The 10,360-nt window shown below is 48.8% G+C and overlaps 1 long non-coding RNA gene across 1 annotated transcript; it reads right to left on the minus strand.

The window, feature by feature from the left end:
- Nucleotides 1-218: 218 nt before the first annotated feature.
- Nucleotides 219-7,883, minus strand: LOC128111623 (uncharacterized). Its single transcript, XR_008218679.1, has 2 exons — nt 7,805-7,883; nt 219-2,334 (listed from the first exon to the last, which is right to left on the minus strand). It is a non-coding gene; the product is annotated as an uncharacterized LOC128111623 (long non-coding RNA).
- Nucleotides 7,884-10,360: the final 2,477 nt, after the last annotated feature.

Consider the following 10,360-nt stretch of genomic DNA (forward strand, 5'->3'; position numbering starts at 1 on the left):
TCTGTGTGTCTCTGTCTCTGTCTCTCTCTGTCTCTCTGTCTGTCCGTCTCTCTCTCTCTCTCTTCCTTCCTCTCCCCCCTCCTCTCTCTTTTTCAGCTTTGTGGTTAAAGATGTGATCTCTCAGTGGTCTGCTCCTGCCGCTCGACCATCCCTCCATCTTGACATAACAGAGTCCTTACCCCTCCGGAACCATAATCCAAAATCAACTCTTTGTTAAATTACCTTTGGTCATAACGTTTTATCACAGCAACATAAAAGTTACTAATACATAAGACAACAACATCGTCACTGAACGACAGTCCATCCTATAAAGCAGCAGCCAGACAAAGGAGGGACCTGTGAGTCCCCAGAAGTGGCAAGCCACAGGAGATAGATACATGGAAAATGTCATGGTAGAGCAGGGTGGTAAGAGCTGTGGTCAGACTCCTCTGATGTCACAGGCTGATATGTGTCTATCATCATCTCCTGATGAATTTCTAGCCCTCCTCACAGAAGAGGTGGAAACACATTCACAAATCCATGCCCTGCCAGTAGACAAGTCAGTGGAGGGCAGACAAAAAGCTTCATTGTATCAGTTTTTTCTCAGTTACAATAATCCTGATGCTAAAGTAGCATGATTTGGGGTAGGAAATTCTGCCATCCATTCTGGGCATTCCAAGACCATATAGATACGTTCGTCAGCTGTTAGTATAGCAAAACCCCGAGACAGTGAACTTAAAGATGAAGCATTTGTTTTAGCTCACAGCTTGGAAGGTTTGTGTTCAGTTGGCTCACTGCTTAAGGGTTGCAGAGCACACATTGGAGAAAATGGTTTACCTCTTGAAGGTTGTACAGCAACATAAAAGGGAAGTTCCTGGAGTCCCACAGTCTCCTTCAAGGTCATATCAACTCAGTGAATTAAAACCTCACACCAAGCCCCATCCCGAAAAGATTCACCACCTCCCAATAGCACCACACGCTGGAAACCAAGCCTTCAACACACAAGTGCATGGCGAACATTCTAGAAACAGACTATATCATCAGGAGACTTGCCATCCCTGGTCCTTAATTTAAAGTGACAAGACTCTTTTGGTGTAAAATGCAGCACATTCATACATTTGGCATATCTATACCCCAGGCTCCAGGGATTTCAAGCAGTGAAGGGCAGGAGCATTAATCAGGGCCCTGTGCCTTGCAGCAGAATTCCAGTTCCAGAGCCCTTCCCAGTCAGCCTAGAGGGCAACAGCATCATTAGTAGACAGAACAGTAAACTTGGGTCTCAGCTCAGCTTGTGTATGGGTCCTCCATTGAACCTCAACTGCAAAGCATGCCCTGGATGCTTCCTGAAGGGGGTGTTTATTGCTGAGGAAAACCTTGGATTAAAGGGCTAAAGACATATGGTGTGGGTGGGGTTACCCGTAAGAGATGTTACCCTAAGCTGGCCACAAGGCAACAAGCAAGCAGTGTGCAAGCTGCCGCCGGGCTTGGGAAACCCCAGAGAACATGCCATGGGCCAGCCCCCGCCGTCCTGCTGACGTTTTTATCAAACTCTCTCTGCGCGGAGGTCGCTATCCTGTGCCTGCAGCAGCCACCTCGGAGAGTGTGGTGACTGTGCACACTCAGAGTAGATTTTACGTTAACTCATTTCCCCTCCCACCCAGAAGATTCTTTCTGCTCTAAAAGCATGCTTTTAAAGAAATTGCCACCAAATAGTCACAGCGAACTTGAATACTAACAAAACACATCATTAACTGTGTATACAACTTCCTCCCAGGACATTCTGTCCAGATGTGGGAGATGGTGAGAGCAGTTATTTACGGACCACCCTCCTCACTGCCTCCACTCACCCCCCACTTTATTAAATTGCCCCCAGGCAAAGAAATCAAAGCAGATTCTTTTTCTTCGGTTCAGCGAAGCTAATTAGTCAATAGCTGGTTCTGAAAGTGGAGCCGTGAAGTAAGACACTTCTTCACCTTTCCTGTTGTGTTTTTACTTTCATTGTTGAGGTAACAAAACCAAGTTCAGGAAGGGAGGGTTTACTCTGGCTCGTGCCCCACAGGCACCGTCCATCAGGGCGAGAGCCTGAGGCAGCGGGTCACACTGCATCTGTAGCCGGGAAGCAGGTTGCTAGTGCTCAGCTCACTTTCTCCTTTTTATACAGTTCAGAACGCCAGGTGATGGGATGGTGACACCAGCATTCAGGATGTCTTCCCTCCTCAAGTAAACCTCCCTGGATGTATCTTCACAGACATGCCCAGAGGCGTTTCTCCTAGGTGATGCCAAATCCAGCTGAGTACAGTCAAGACTGACCAGAGTTTCCAGTGGTCCAAGTTGGTTACTCCAGAGTGATGTCTCCTGCCCGGAGGAACAGACACATTCAGAGGAACCTCCTAGTGGGCACAGCCCACCCCCACCTGCATGCTTCATCACACATGGCACGGCTTTCTGAGCATTGAGTGCCGGGTGCTGAAGCATGTCCCCCTGACGTATTGAGGTTATAACTCCTCATACCTGTAAACACTTAGGATGAGGTCACATGGACCCTAATCCGATGACAGCTATCCTTTCAAAAAGAGAAAAATTGAGACACGAGCAGGCACAGAAGCGAGATGCTATGGAAGGGTTTCCTACAAGGCCAGGACAATGTGCTGGCTGGTCTTACATCAACTTGATACACAAACTAGAGTTATGTGAAAGGAGGGACTTGCTAGCCAGCTAGTCTACTCTAATCAACAAGCCCTGGATCTCAATGAGAGACCCTGTCTCAAAAACACAATATGGAAAGCTTCTGAGGAAGGTCACTTGACTTCCCCATACATGTGCACACATGTACACCCACAGGAACACACACCTAGATACATACACATATAGAAACACATGCATGCACACACATACACACTCACTCATGCGAGCATGCACACAAAAGTCAAGCATAGAAAACTAGACCATACACAAATCATTGCCCTCAATTTCCTTGGCAGGTGCCATTTCCCAAGAGCCCCTAGAGTAGGCCACCAGCTCCAGAGTCCTCTTGACAGACTTGCATCAAGAGCAGCCACCCCACAGACAGAACCTTCCAGAAAACTTCAGTGCTCCCCAGACCTAAGATCTTAGCAGAAATGTGCAAAACAAAAACAAGCAGATCCCAGTTTCCAGCTAAGCCTGGGGAGCCTTTGTTGAGACAGATCAAAGCTCTCAGACTCTTTCTGTGGCTGTGTTTACCAGATGTGGGATTTCTAAGTCCCTTGAAGCAAAGAGGTGCAAGGAGACTCCTTCAGCACTTGACAGGTTGCTGTCAAAGGTGGCCTTGAGGTTCTGCACTGACCTGACTGCCTCTGGTGGAAACAGCATGGAGACACAAAAGGCTCTCCTGTGATGTCACAAACTTGGTGAGTTCTAGGCCAGTGAGAGACCCTTTCTCAAAACACAAGGTGGGCCAGATGTGATGGTGCATGTCTATAAACCCAACACTCAGGAGACAGGGGCAGGTGGGTCTCTGTGAGTTCAAGACTGGCCTGGTTTACATAGCAAGTTCTAGGCCAGCTGGGGCTGCATAGACAGACTCTATCTCAAAAGTCCAAGACCAGAAAAACCAACCAAATAAACAAACAAAAAACAAGATGGATTGCACCTAAGGAATAGCACCCAAGGTTGACATGGGTGGACACACATATGTGTGTACCTGCACACTCATGACCCCCCTGTTAATTACTCTTTTGCTCTTTTGGGGGGCCCGTCACTCAACTCCCAAATAAGTCACACATGGAGGCTTATTCTTAATTATAAATGCTTGGCCTTAGCTTGGCTTATTGCTAGCCAGTTTTTCTGAACTTTAAATTAACCTGTCTGGGATGGCTGGCCTATGGACGCTACAGACCTTCCCACTTCTGCTTCCCAGTGCTGGAAATACAAGCATGTGCCACCATGTCCCCGTTTCAATGTGGGTTCTAGGGTGGAATTCAGGTCTTTGTGCTTTCCAAGGAATCACTTTGCCAACAGCTAGCTCTGTAGCCCAATATTCTTATTCTTAATAAACCCCTCCTCTTCTCCTGCCTGCTCCTCGGTTTCCACCCCAGCCTGATTTCAGATGTAAGTTTAAGGGTTGTGTGGTTGAATAGGAATGGCCCCATAAGCTCATATATTTGCATGTTTGGTCATTAGGGGGTGGAGCTCCTTGACAGAGATTAGGAGGCATGGCCTTATTGGGATGGGTGAGGCCTTGTTGGTGGACTTAGGTCACTGGGGGTGGGTTTTGAGGTTTCAAAGGCTCAAACAGGCCTTCTCTCTTCCTGCTGCCTTTGGATTCAGAAGTAGAACTCTCAGCTACCATGTCTGCCTGTATGCCACCACGCTCCCCACCATGAGAATGATGGACTAAACCTCTGGAACTGTGAGCCAGCCCCAATTAAATGCTTTCTTTCATAAGAGTTACCATGGTCATGGTGTCTCTTCACAGCAATAGAACACTGAATAAAACGAAGTGCGAAGACCCTCTTAGGATTTTGCTAACTCCAGCAAGTTGTATCCTGTCCCAGCTCCTCCCCTCTATGTTCTTTATTTTTATACAGAATAGCACACAACACATATGTATATAGATGTTGCCATGGTTAACCTTCATTATCAACTTTACCGTATTTAGAATCACCATGGAAACGCCTCTCTGAGCACATCTGTGAGCGATTTCCTAGATTTGGTTTATTGACGGGACTGGGGTCTCAGCCTGAATACAGGGGAGAAAGTGAGCCGAGCACCAGCATTCATCACTCTCTGCTTCCTGAGTGTGGGTGCAACATGACTTCCCTGCCGTGAGGGACTGCATACCCTCAAACTGTGGGTCAAAATAAGCCCTTAAATTGCTTCTTGTCAGGTATTTGGTCCCAGCAACAATAAAAGTAACTAACACGAAAGCATTGCAGCTACAATGGAAAGGGATCCTGGCAGTCGGAAGGCAAGGAGTACCATAAAGTCACCGTAAGCGCAGCAGCTTGCAGCCCTGCTCAGGGAAAGGTTTCCTAATACAACAACTCTGCCCTGGCAGAGGAGGGTTTTCCCAGAGAAACTGTTACAGTTCTGTTCAGGTCCCCAGTGTGTAACAACTCTGCTCCACCAGGGAGATTTCCCCAGTGAAAGTGTTACAGTCTGGTCTGCTCCACTCCGTTCTAGTGAAAGATGTTACTTCTCTGCTGTGCCCATTCCTGCGAAAGAAGGTCTTGCCCAAACCTCATTCAAGAGAGTTATTAGGAGGGAAGAATCCAGGAGGGTGGCTGCCTCTGCCAGGGTGGGAAAAGGCAGGAGCAAACTGAACAGGCACAGAGCTTATATAGGGCTTTTTAGGGGCAGAGTTTTTCCAGGGTGAAGATTTCCAGGATGGGAATTAGTCAGATTTCAATCCCTGAGCTTGGACAAGCTCAGAGATTGGCTAGATTTTGTGCTCAGAGATTGGCTGGTTTCACGTTCAGGGATTGGTTGGTTTTCCTGCTCAGGGATTGGTTGGTTTTTGTATTGAGTTGGTCAGGGACAGAGTGTTTCTTCGGCTCCAGTTTTAGGGCCAAAGTGTGTTTCTTTCACTGGCTCTGGTTTCAGGGCCAAAGTGTGTTTCTTTGGCTTTGGTTTCAGGGCCAAGGTGTGTTTCTTTGGCTCTGGTTTCAGGGTCAGGGTGTGTTTCTTTGACTTTGGTTTCAGGGACAGACTGTGTTTCTTTGGCTCTGGTTTCGGGGTCAGGGTGTGTTTCTTTGGCTGACCCCTTTACCCTACAATACATATATATATGTATCCCCAAAGCAAAACTCTAGTCACGTTTTCTATCTGAAGGAAAGTTTAGCATGTGTCTCCTGGATTGCTTCCGCCACTCTGCCAGGATCCACAGTGGTTAAGACTTCCCCATAACTTTCCCCAGAGCAGATTCAGCCTCTGAGATGTACCGGCTCCATCCATGGCATGGCTGTAAGGATGACCCAGGTGACATCCATTTGTATTCAGCCCACTGTTTCTAGAGGCTTAGAAAGAACTTCCATCCCAACGTTGTCAGCTGACCTTGACCTCTCTCCAGACAGAATCTGATTTAAGTTTCACAGATTTATGGTCATCACGGCAGGCTCTTACTTCAGGCTTCTCTGGCCTTCTGGGGAGCCATGACAGGCTGACCCTCTGAGTATAAGTTCCTAAGGCATGTGTGGCACCAGAGGGTGGTTCCTTGAAGTATCAGGTCTGCGTCTACCCTACTTAAAAGGTAGCTGGCATGGCCAGGAGGAGGAGACAGGACACCCCCACTCAAGGAGAGGGCAAGTGGGCAAGTGTTTCTTCCCAGGGACAGAGTTCACACCAGTGTGGGAAGCAGTGAGTTAACAAATCCAGGTTCCTCATGGATCTGGATAGGACTCTGTAGGACCAAGGCATGGCCAGACTCAGTCTGAAAGCTGCTCCATGTAGTCAAGGGCTCTGCTTTTACAGGGAACCCTGGAACAAGTGGGCAGACACACACACACAAGCCAACTGCCCTGGGTTATCAGGCTTCACATTTATACACACATTTATACACACACTTCACATAGCACATCCAAGCCCTCACAGCCACCCTCATTATGAAGTGGGGGCTATTTCCAACTTATCCCATTGCACAGATGAGTGAAGTAGAGACTCCGAGGGAAACATGCTGCTGAAGTCTCTTAGCCGAGACACCAGCTCAGGGGTAGCAGAACTGAGATTGTCACTTCACTATCACACCACCCCCAAAAGGGAGGTTGGGGATACACTCTGAGTCTATGTTAATCCTAAAGCTACCTCAGAATGACCCCGTGTTTCTGTTCATTTGAAAGGCTTTGGTCTTTCTACTTCAAGAGTAAGGAGGTGGGTGGAAAGCGACTGTGGCCGAGAGACACATTCACTCGTGATAGTGTAACTTCAGATGCACACTCATGTCCTTGTTGTAACGCAGGAAATACAGAAGGAAGAGAAGGGACTGTGTCAGCCCAGCTGCTGTCCACACAGAGGTGGACACAGGTAGGTGTTCGTCAAGGTTCAAGACCTGACGTAAGGAGCATGCGCCCCCCCCGCCCCCCGAAGGCTCCTCTGCATTGCGGACACAGAGAACAACCTGTGTGACAGCACACAGCAGCCCTGTGAAGGGAGAGCAAGCCTTGGGCTGGGCACCACGAGCTGAGGCACCACGAGCTGAGGCACCACGAGCTGAGGGCACCACAAGCTGAGGGCACCACGAGCTGAGGGCACCACGAGCTGAGGGCACCACGAGCTGAGGGCACTGTGAGCTGAGGGCACCACGAGCTGAGAGCAACACGAGCTGAGGCACCGTGAGCTGAGGGCACCACGAGCTGAGGCAGGTTGGCTTAGCTGCAGTTGGAGGGGGGTGGTTTTGCTTTGCTTAATTTTGGCAAAATGTCTCTTCACAGGCTCAGAGCAGAGGTGAGCGGAGGGAGAGTCACAATCAGCCCAGAGCTAAAAACAGAGTTGCCAAAGAAAACAGCTTTAAAAGAAAAAAAAGACACCAACAGCACAAGAAGTGCTCTCCCTGTCTGCCATCTGTCTGTCTGTCTTATTCAGTTTTGTTCTTCTCTCCCTTCCTCAATCTCCATCTCTGCCTCTCTCTGTATCTGTCTCTCCCTCTGTGGATATCTGTTTCTCCCTCTCCCTCTCCCTCCCCCCCCCCCCATCTCTCTGTTGGTATCTCTCTCAGTCTCTGTTTGTCTCATTCTCCTTTTGATCCTCTCTCTTCCTCTCTCTCATTCTCCCTCTGCTGGTATCGCTCTCAATCTGCTTTCCCCGGCACATTCTATTCAAATTCACAGCCATGAAAACATGTTGTACTCACGCAGATGATGTCTCAAAACCTCGGAGGACTTAGAGCAAGAACTCCATTCACACACAGGCCTGAAAACCCCTGATTGGCCCTGGATGCTGTTGCCCCGGCAACATGACTCAAAGCTTCCTGCCTCACACCCCCACACCACCCCCACTCCCCCCGCTCAGCATCAGCTTCATTACTCTCAGCGACACCACAGGTTATTAAAGCTGCTTAATGAACTCAGTTCTGACACAGTGCTCTTCCTCACTGTCACCCAGTATGCAGGCAGCTGAATGTGCCACCTCTCAGGACAGCCTGTGACCCTTGCTGGTTCGTTCTCACCCTTTGGACCATTTGAAAATTAGGTCCAAATAGCACTTGGTGAAACTCTAAGGGAGGAACCAGAAGCTGCCCACATCATCTTCTGAAGGGATGATGAGAGTCCCTTTATCTCCCAGGGCACATGAATTTAATGTGAATAATGATATCATCTGCAACCAGGAAGAAAGTTGACTCAATCCATTGGGGTTGCTGTAACAAAATGCCTTAGTCTGAGAGGCTTATAAATAACAGAAATGTATCTCTTTCCATTCTGGAGGCCGGAAGTCTGAGGCAGAGTCACCAGGAGATTCTGAATCTTCTGGGACTCACTTCCTGGTAGATGTGGGTTCTTACCTTGAGCTCACATAGAGGAAGGGCAAGAGGTCATGGGGCCTCTCTTACAATGGATCTAACTTCATTCCCGAGGGATCCCCCTTGGTGACCTACTCACCTCCCAGAGATCTAACCATCACCTTGAACACAGGCCTTCAACCCCAGCGCTGGGCTGAGAAGGGACATGCATTGAGACCACCTGCCAAACTGTCCATTGCTGGACATTTCTGGGGAGAATACAGACTGTGGACCAAAGTTCCTGGTGCTGAAAAGAAAACCCATCTTCCCAACCCTCATCCTGGAGGACAGAAGGAAAAGGGGGAAAGCAAGGGAGATGGGCTTGCTCAGACACAGGCGGAGGCTCTCAGCTTGTTCTGGGAACCCAAGTGGGGGAAATTATGTCTTTCTTTCCAACAGCACCTGATGGTATTCCCTCCATGGGACATGCAGGCCGTGGTCCCAGGGACACACTGCCGGTCCTATGGCCTGGACACCAACGCCATCTGTCCCTTTGCACCATGAACGCCCTATGTCATATGCTGTTTTCATGGCCAAGCACTCAGTAGCCACTTACCTTCTGTACTTTGCCTCCGTTAACTGCTGCCCACTACAAAAAGAAGCTTCACCTGTGAGAGCCACGCTAGTCTGGAGTATAAAGGTAAGTATTTAGACGTACAGCCATTAAGACCCCAGGGGCAGTAGATTCTCCCCTAGGGCCTACACCCACTCCAGCCCTAGGGTCTTGGCCAGGTGAACAGTACCATGCATGCTGTGGAAAGAACTTTAAATCCAATCAGAAAGCAATTGGCTATTCCCATAGCATTCATAGGCATAGTAACCTCTGACTTCTAGGTAACACTTACTTTGATAACTGTATTTCAACTTGCATAGTTTCCTTTAACCTATATGCATCTTTCCTGCCCTTGAACAACCTTTTTCTGAAAAATGGTATGCAGCTTTCATAAGGTGCCAGGAGTGAAATTTACTGTCATTATGTCCACTATTATCCACATTTCCACTCTCAGAGCTCAGTCACTGGCACCTCATTAATGCAGATGGAAGAGAGACTCTGCCAGCACAGTGGGATAATCCCTTTTTAAGAAAAACCAACCCGAGTTGGCTGGGTGGGTCTCCAAACTTAAAAGCAAGGCACTGTCTCAGAGGCAGAAGGGAAGTTGAAGACGGTCCAAGAACGAAAGGCATTCACAGGCCCATTCTGGCTCTGATAGGCCAAGGCCATGAGCAAGGACGGAGCCAGCAAGAGGCTTCGGGGTGAGGCCACCAGACAGATGGTAAGATCGTGGGGCCTCCGTTCACAACCCTGGGAACTGCACTCTGATAACGACCAGAAAAACTTAAATGCATCTTCTCCAAGCCTCCTGGTAGGAGCTCAGCTGGTCAGCTCCATGATTTCAGTTCATGAGACCCAAAGCAGAGCCCCCGCTGAGCCATGCTGGCCAGCCAAGTTACAGGCCTGTGAGAAGATGGGTGTCATGGGGGGTGATAAGTGACCCGACCCTTTGCTCATCCTGGGGTTCCAGCATATGGCTCTGAGGATCTGTGTAGCCTACCCGACCTCCATAGCTTGTCCCAAACTATCCGTATCTTACTCCCAGCAGAATGGGCTCTGTATTTTACTTGAGCTCCCACACATCCCTTTCCTAAGGTCTGTGGACCCCCACACATGGACCCCAGCATCACTTCTTCCCTCGGCTCCTCTGGGCTGTATTCGCTCTTTAGTGAGGCCAGCTGTTACCACTCTTCACTGGGACCTGTGTTCTCTGCTTAGTACTCACACTTACTGACTTATTATCTAGTCTATTGAACCAGTGGTTCTCAGATGATAATGTTATTCTTGTCTGCATCTAGGGACAGTGGGAAATGCCTGGGACATCTCTGACTCCACCCAGAGATGGTGCTACCATCCAA

The sequence above is a fragment of the Peromyscus californicus genome, unplaced genomic scaffold, assembly GCF_007827085.1.
Source record: "Peromyscus californicus insignis strain IS unplaced genomic scaffold, ASM782708v3 Scaffold_16__1_contigs__length_79575227, whole genome shotgun sequence".
In the NCBI taxonomy this organism is placed as follows: domain Eukaryota; kingdom Metazoa; phylum Chordata; class Mammalia; order Rodentia; family Cricetidae; genus Peromyscus; species Peromyscus californicus.